Here is an 8,209-nt window from a genome sequence, read left to right on the forward strand (position 1 = left end):
ATTCCTCCAAATGTCAATTCCTGCATTTCCAATCCTAGTGTCAACTCTCAATGAATAACGTGAAATGAAGGATAAACAGACTGATTAATGAGTATAGGAAGGTTTTCTCGAGTCAGTTGCCTCTCATGTTCTCATATTCTGAGATTGGCATTTTCAAGGTAGGTGTCTTCTCTGTCTTGCTGGGCACTTTTCTTGGGAGGGAGGAACCTATTCATGGTCATTAGAACTCAATCAATTGAATAATGCCTACAACCACACCACATCCTGAAGGATTTTTTTCTTTTCATTTTTCAGCAGGGAATCTAACAATTTATGTCTCCTACTAACAAATGTACTTTATGTACTTTTCATGAGAAGAAATCTTTTAACAATGAGAGATTTTGTTAAAAAGGGCTTCGAAATCCGCTTTCGGTGTGACAAGGTCACTATTGAAAAAGAAGACAAAGTGAAGCTCAGGGGTCGTTATGATGTTGACCATGGTCTCTTTCATCTTAATGTAACTCCTTTTATAAATAATACAATAAATATTTTTTGTTATGTTGATTGTGCATTTAATATCGATGCATATTTATGGCATTTAAAGTTAGGGCATGTAAATGTCAATAAAATGGAAAGAATAATTCGCATAGGATTATTACCTTATCTTAAAAATATAGAATTTGAAAAATATTAACCATGCATATCAAGTAAAATAACTAGAAAATATTTTTCTAAGGGTAGTAGGTCATGTGACTTACTAGTTTTGATACACACAGATATTTGTGGATCTTTAACAGTAGAAATATGTGAAAGAAAATCATATTTCATCACATTTATAGATGACTACTCAAGGTATGGCTACATATACCTAATCTCTAAGAAATCTGAAGCTCTAGAAAAGTTTAAGGCATATACACATGAAGTTGAAGGATTACTAAGAAGAAAAATCCAAGTTATTAGGTTTGATAAAGGAGGTGAATATAACTTTGATGATTTTAAGTCCTTCTGTATTGATAATAATATAACTTCTCATACAACTATGCCTTACACACCACAACAAAATGGTGTAGCAGAATGAAGGAATAGAACCTTAATGGATGTGACAAGGTCCATCTTGGCACATGCAAATATTTTCAAGAAATTTTGGGGAGAAGCAATTTGCACTGCCATGTATATCCTAAACAAGGTTCCTTCTAAGGTTGTAGAGCTTACACCCCATGTATTATGGACTGGTAGAAAGTCAAACTTGTGTCATTTGTGAAAGTGGGGGTCACATGCTCATGTGTTGATTCCTAGTCAAATGAGAGACAAGTTAGATAGCAAAACTATCAAATGCATCTTCATAGGATACCCAAAAGGATATCGACTATATAATCCTTAAAAGGGATTTATAAAGTGTAGAGGGGTAAAATTTTTAGAAACTCAAGAAAGCAATTTTGATCATCAAGATGATGGTGTCTTTCTTAATATCATAAAATGATCATGGGGTACCAAGTCAAGAGTTAGAGCATAACGATTCAGTTATAAATAATGAACAAAATTCATAACCAATAATTCTATAGAAATGAACAAGAACTCCTCCATCCTATTTGAATGATTATTATACATTCTTGAGTGAGGAATTATGCTATTACATGGATTTAGATGAAGCTCTTAACAACTTGAGTTTTGAACATGAAATTACTTCTAATGAGTTTGGACTATGGAAGGAAGAAATGAAAGATGAGTTGGACTCCATAGAAAAGAATAGAGTTTGGGAACTAGCTACTTTGCCTGATTGATATAGAAAAATTAGTAGTAAGTGGGTTCTTAAGAAAAAACTCAAGGCAGATAGATTTGTTGATAGATTCAATGCAAGATTAGTAGTAAAAGGCTATTCTCAATGAGAAGAGATTGATTATGAAGAAACTTACTCTCCTCTAGCCAAACTGACATCTATTTATATTAATTTGATCTTGACCTATATCAAATAGATGTGAAAATAACCTTCTTAAATGATGAATTAAATAAAATTATTTTTATGCAGCAACCAGAAGATTTTGAAATTAAGGGTCAAGAGAATAAGGTATATAAGTTAAATAAATCTTTGTATGGACTTAAGCAGTCAACAAGACAGTGGTATTTGATTTTTCATAATGTTATAACCAAATTGGGTTACGAGGCAAATAGTTTGGACCATTGTGTATATGCCAAGAATAGTGGGAGTAAGTTTATTGTATTATCACTCTATGTTGATGATATATTAATTAAAGAAAATTATATAGACATGATAAATATGACTAAATCATAGTTAAGTTCTCGATTTAAAATGAAAGATATGGGTGAAGCTTCATATATCATTGGAATTAAGATAAAAAGAGATAGAAAATTGAGATTGTTATGTCTAACTCAAGAAAAATATCTTGTCCACATTCTAAAAAAATTTAGAATGAAAAGTACCAAGGCAAAGGGTACACCTATTGTAAAAGGTCAAAAGCTAAGTAAGAAAGTTTGTTTAAAAGATGGACAAGAAAAGTTGAATGTTCCCTATGCTCAGGCAATTGAAAGTCAAATGTATGTAATGCTTTGCACTAGACCTGATTTGAGTTTTGTTGTAAGTCTAGTGAGTAGATATCAAAGTAATCCTAGACTCTCTCACTAGGAAGCAGTGAATAAAATTTTTCAATATCCAAAGGAAACTAAGGAACTCAAGCTATGTTATCAGTCAGATAATTTAAAGCTTGTAGGTTGCTCAGATGCTGACTTTGTTGGTAATAGAGATGAAGCAAAGTCCATCTCTAGTTATATATTTATGTTAGGAGGTAGGGCACTTGCACAGTCATGCAAGAAATAACACTACAAGAAAATTGTTAATTAGCGACGGAAATTTGCGATGGATTTTTTCCGTCGCTAATTAGTGACAGATTAGCTAGAGATATAATATGTCGCTAATTCACAACGGATTAGCGAGAAAACAACTTTTATCGCTAATCTGTCGCTACTTAGCGACGGATTAGCGACTGCAATTTTTGTCGCTAATTTTTATTACAAGAACACCATTTTAGCGATGGATTTAGAGAGGGAACTCTGTCGTCGCTAATTAGCGACGGATTAGCAACAGAATATATTCCGTCGCTTTTTTGGTATTTTGATTTACGACGGCTTAGCGACGGAATTTGTCCGTCGCTAAATGTCGCGTAAATCCCTAATCCCATCCCTCTTTCTCTTTTTCCTGTTTCGTTGTCTTGCTCCCGCCCGCCGCCCTCTCCCTCCCGCCGTCCGTCGGCTCTCGCCATCGCCCGGCCGCCGCCGCTCGCCAGCCGTCGCTCCCCGTCCACCGCTCGCCAGCCGCCGCTCGCCAGCCGTCCACCGCTCGCCAGCTGCCGCTCCCCGTCAGCCTCCCGCCACCGCCCGGCGACGCGCAGGTAATCACTTGCATCTTCTTCTTCTTCTTCTTCTTCTTCTTCTTCTTCTTCTTCTTCCTTCGATTCCTTATCTGCAGCCTCCAGGTCTCTCTCTCTCTCTCTCTCTCTCTCTCTCTCTCTCTCTCTCTCTCTCTCTCTCTCTCTCTCTGTGTGTGTGTGTGTGTGTCAACGAACAGCGTAAAAACACAAGCAATGCAAGCTTAAATGTGCTTTAAAGTTTCCAATCCATTGAATTGATGAAACTATACTTCCTGTACAGGTAAATCCTTCATAAGCTATTCACAGACATTTTCATTTCTGTACCGAGTGGTTAAGACTTTCCTAGAGCATGCCTAGACTGTCATGTTCGGATTTTGATAATGAAACTGTAAAAGTTTACTTGTTTCCAAGGCAAAAAAAGGAATTAGAAACTAGTTAAGTAGTGATCACTGTGCTTCTTACAATTCCATTGGATCTTCAGCACCGGATTTATTTGGATGAGGTGTTAAGAGCTCAACCACCATGTTCAGAAGCTCATTCACTTTGTCCTCATCCATTCTATTTTCAAGTTGTTCCATGATCTGCAATCACCAACACCATAAGCATCAGAGTTCAGATAGGAGTCAACAAGTGCCCATCATTATCTCATTTCCATCTCGAAGTCAAGCAGAAGAAACCAGCTCAACAACATGAATGAATCTAGAACTGAGAAGCATGATGATTCCATTTGGATGACAGTTAAGACTCACAAACTGCATTAAGCAACTCAAATGGAGTTTAGGCTTTGTTTGGAAGACAAAAATTTAGGTAGGATTTTGGTCAAACTCCTCCAGTGGTAAGTGTTTGGAAGAAAGACGTTGATGAGGCATTTAAGGAGTTGAGGAGGTAGCTACAACATTAGTCCACTAGTATTTATCTATGTTTAGGCAAATGACAAATAGAATAATCATGGTTTTAGTAAAGCCATCAATATCGAACTGAGATATAATTGATTGTGGGTTTGGATCTGATCATATTTGGGTTTATTTATGTAATTAACCAATCCTATGCGATAAGGTATCAATTGCTATGTCAGAGTAGAAATCACAATCCCTCCACATGTGAGTTGCTTCTTCTTAATTCATTTTTTTCATGATGTTCAATGCTTCTTTTTCACTTTATTTCATCGCATTTCATCATTAGATATATCATCAACAGTTTAGTTGTTTTTTGCATTGCATAAGTGTTTGTGTTTCCCTAATTAGCTTCAATATTCATTTTAACACATTGTTTTTTGCAGATTTTTCAACGAAACTCGCTTGTGCCCCGCCACCCGTGGTAAGTAAGTGACAAAAACAATGCAAATCGGGTAAATACCCGTGGTGAGTAAGTGATGCAAGCGCATCACATGTTATTTAATTTATTGAATGTAACACTTTATTGTTCACACACTCACTTAGTTGTTGATATCTAGGACTGCTTTGTTGGAGTTCGGAGATCATGTTGAGCATGATTTTAATGTATGAATATGGAAGTGTTCTTATTTTTTGAGTACGGAGTCCATGCTATGCATGGTAGTAGTTAGTGGGATATTGAAATGTGTTTGCTGCAGGTACATGTTTGACATTTGTTTGATATGAATTATTTCGATGTATTGCAATGTTTGATGTGATTGTATCCATGCTTACATGTAGTTACTTTCAATTTGATTATGTCTTCCATGTGAAATTGTATACTGAAAGCATGCTTCAAATGAATGTATCGTGTCATGAATAGTTTGCACATGAAAATATTAAGTTATCAATGCATGCATCATAATTCTTATGATTGTATGACATCATATATTGCATGATAAATTTGATATTTTCTTCATCATAGCATTCTGATGGTTCTCTTTTAATTGGTTAGGATACTATTCGTAACATCATACGACAGAATGACTACAAACCATGAATGGATGTACCGTAGGATAGTGAACAATGAGTTATTGCATGAATATATGGATGGTGTCGACAGTTTTATTGAATTTGCAACGGCAAGTGTCAGTACGGTAGATCCCACAGGTCGGATTAGGTGTCCCTGCAAGATTTGTAAGAATAATCGATTTGTAGAACCTCATGGCGTTAGACATCACCTATACAGGAAGGGTTTTGTGAGTGATTATCAGAACTGGACGTTTCATGGAGAAGAATTTAGAAACGATTTTGATGCACGGGTGAATGTGGTGCACGATAATCCATATACGAATTTGATATTTGATGCTGCAGGAACAGAACTGGGTTCTACTATGAGTTCTAGTGATGTAAGAACTGCCGTAGATGAAGAATCACCAAACGATGCAGCTAGTAGATTTTATGATTTACTTAGAGATGCTGATGAGCCACTTTGGAACAGTTGTGAGAGTCACACTATCTTGTCTGCAGTTCTTCAACTAATGAATTTGAAGTCCGAGTATAATTTGAGTCAATCATGTTTTGACCATTTGTGCATGATTGTGAAGAGTATGTTGCCTAAAGATGAGAAATTGCCACAAAATTTCTATTGTGCGAAAGTTATGGTCAACGCTCTAGGTATGGGTTACAAAAAGATTGATGTTTGTCCAAATCACTGCATGTTGTATTTCAAGGAGCAGGAAAATGACATATCATGCCCGTCATGTGGGCATCCTTGGTTCAAGCCAAAGACAAGAGGCAATGGTAGCACGAGATCAAAGAAAGTTTCATACAAGTCGCTTCGTTACTTTCCTATCACTCCTAGATTGTAGCGATTGTATATGTCTTCAAGGTCAGCTAAACACATGAGATGGCATGCAAATAAAGTTCGACACGATGAAAACAAGATCACGCATCCTGTTGACGCTGAAGCTTGGAAGCACTTTGATTGTACTCATCAGAACTTTGCAATGGAAGTGCGAAATGTTAGACTCGGTCTATGTACAGATGGATTTAATCCATTTGGGGGTAGATCAACTCCATACTCATGTTGGCCAGTATTTGTAACTCCATACAACCTTCCACCAAGCTTGTGTATGAAACGTCCAAATCTTTTCTTATCTCTGTTGATCCCTGGTCCGACCTCACCTGGCCAAAATCTTGATGTATATCTAAGGCCATTGATTGATGAATTAAAAGTACTGTGGGATGACGGTGTTACCACGTATGATGCCCACAAAAAATAAAATTTCAACATGAAGGCCGTTGTTCTATGGACAATCAGTGACTTCCCTGTATATGGTATGTTATCTGGTTGGAGCACACATGGGAGGTTGGCTTGTCCGTACTGCATGGAGGATTCCAAAGCTTTTAGATTGAGGCATGGAAGGAAGCCTTGCTGGTTTGATTGCCATCGTCGATTTCTACCCAGCGATCATCCGTTCCGACGTTAAAAGAATGCATTTAAAGCAGACACAACTGAAACGGAAGGTCCATCCTCAAGATTGTCCGGCATAGAGATTCTAAGAAGATTGCGATACTTTCCAGATGTATTAACAGATGCCCGCAGTCCTACACCCTTCCGTGGATTTGGGAAGGATCACAATTGGACGAAAAAATCTATTTTTTGGGAACTACCGTATTGGCCGACCCTATTGATACGACATAATTTGGATGTGATGCATGTAGAGAAAAATGTGTTTGATAATATGTTCAATACAGTAATGAATATTAAAGGAAAAACGAAGGATAATCCGAAGGCCCGTATGGATTTAAAATTAATATGTAAAAGACCAGAATTGGAACTCAAAGAGTATAATGGCAAAGTACTGAAACCAAAGGCGAAGTACTTGCTCGGACCTGATCAAATAAAACATGTATGTCAATGGTTGAGACAACTGAGATTTCCAGATGGATATGTCTCTAACATTGCTCGGGCTGTGAAGATTGACGATTGACAGTTATATGGGTTGAAGAGCTATGATTGTTATATCTTTATGCAACGATTGATACCCCTAGCATTCCATGATATGTTAGACAAACCTATATGGGGGGTATTGTCTGAGTTGAGCAGATTTTTCAGAACATTGTGCGCATCGGAGGTTGTTGTATCAGATGTAAAGAATCTCGAGGACTCTGTCATCACCACTGTTTGTCTGTTAGAAAAGATATTTCCGCCAGCATTTTTCGATGTTATGGAACATTTGATCATACATCTGCCATATGAACTAAGGGTTGGTGGCCCTGTGCAATATCGATGGATGTACCTATTTGAAAGGTATATGTTTTTTTATATTTGTCTATTTAATGACAGATATTTAAAATTTGAAATGTATATTCTTGTCATATGCATGTTCGACCTAAAAAAAAAGGTTCGTAATAAAGCAAGAGTAGAAGGCTCTATTTGTGAGGCGTACACTTTAGAAGAGATTTCAAATTTCTCATCTATGTACTTCGAACCTCATATTCCAACACGTTACACATGCCCGCCCCGTAACGATAATGGAGAACAAGTAACTGTAGCTGACAAGCTGTCGATATTTCAACCACTTGGGCATGCATTTGGTAGTTGCTGATCAAGGCTATTGACAGATCGAGAGCAAGATGCAGCACACATCTATATTCTTTTTAATTGCTCAGCGATCGACCCATACATCGAGTAAGTATATGTATATGCAACTCAATTATAAATCCTTTTATGTTCTATATGTGGATACATGGCTCGGTAATATAAGTATTTGTGGTTTACAGACGATTTGTTCTAGAGTTGCAAAACGAAGTTTCACATCTCACTGATGCAGAAGTACAAAAAGAACGTGAAACTAAGTTTGTGGAGTGGTTGAAACAGTTGGTAAAGAAGCTAACATAAATTTTGTACTTATAAACAACACTAAGTTACTTAATTGATCGTGATCACAATCATTATTTATATTTGTG

General features: G+C 36.8%; 1 long non-coding RNA gene across 1 annotated transcript; it reads right to left on the reverse strand.

Moving 5' to 3' along the window:
• Nucleotides 1-3,590: 3,590 nt before the first annotated feature.
• On the reverse strand, nucleotides 3,591-4,228 carry LOC149846903 (uncharacterized). Its single transcript, XR_016430572.1, has 2 exons — nucleotides 4,112-4,228; nucleotides 3,591-3,943 (listed from the first exon to the last, which is right to left on the reverse strand). It is a non-coding gene; the product is annotated as an uncharacterized LOC149846903 (long non-coding RNA).
• Between the last annotated feature and the right edge of the window lie 3,981 nt (nucleotides 4,229-8,209).

Source organism: Nuphar pumila, chromosome 2, assembly GCF_984573655.1.
Source record: "Nuphar pumila chromosome 2, dmNupPumi1.hap1.1, whole genome shotgun sequence".
NCBI lineage: Eukaryota > Viridiplantae > Streptophyta > Magnoliopsida > Nymphaeales > Nymphaeaceae > Nuphar > Nuphar pumila.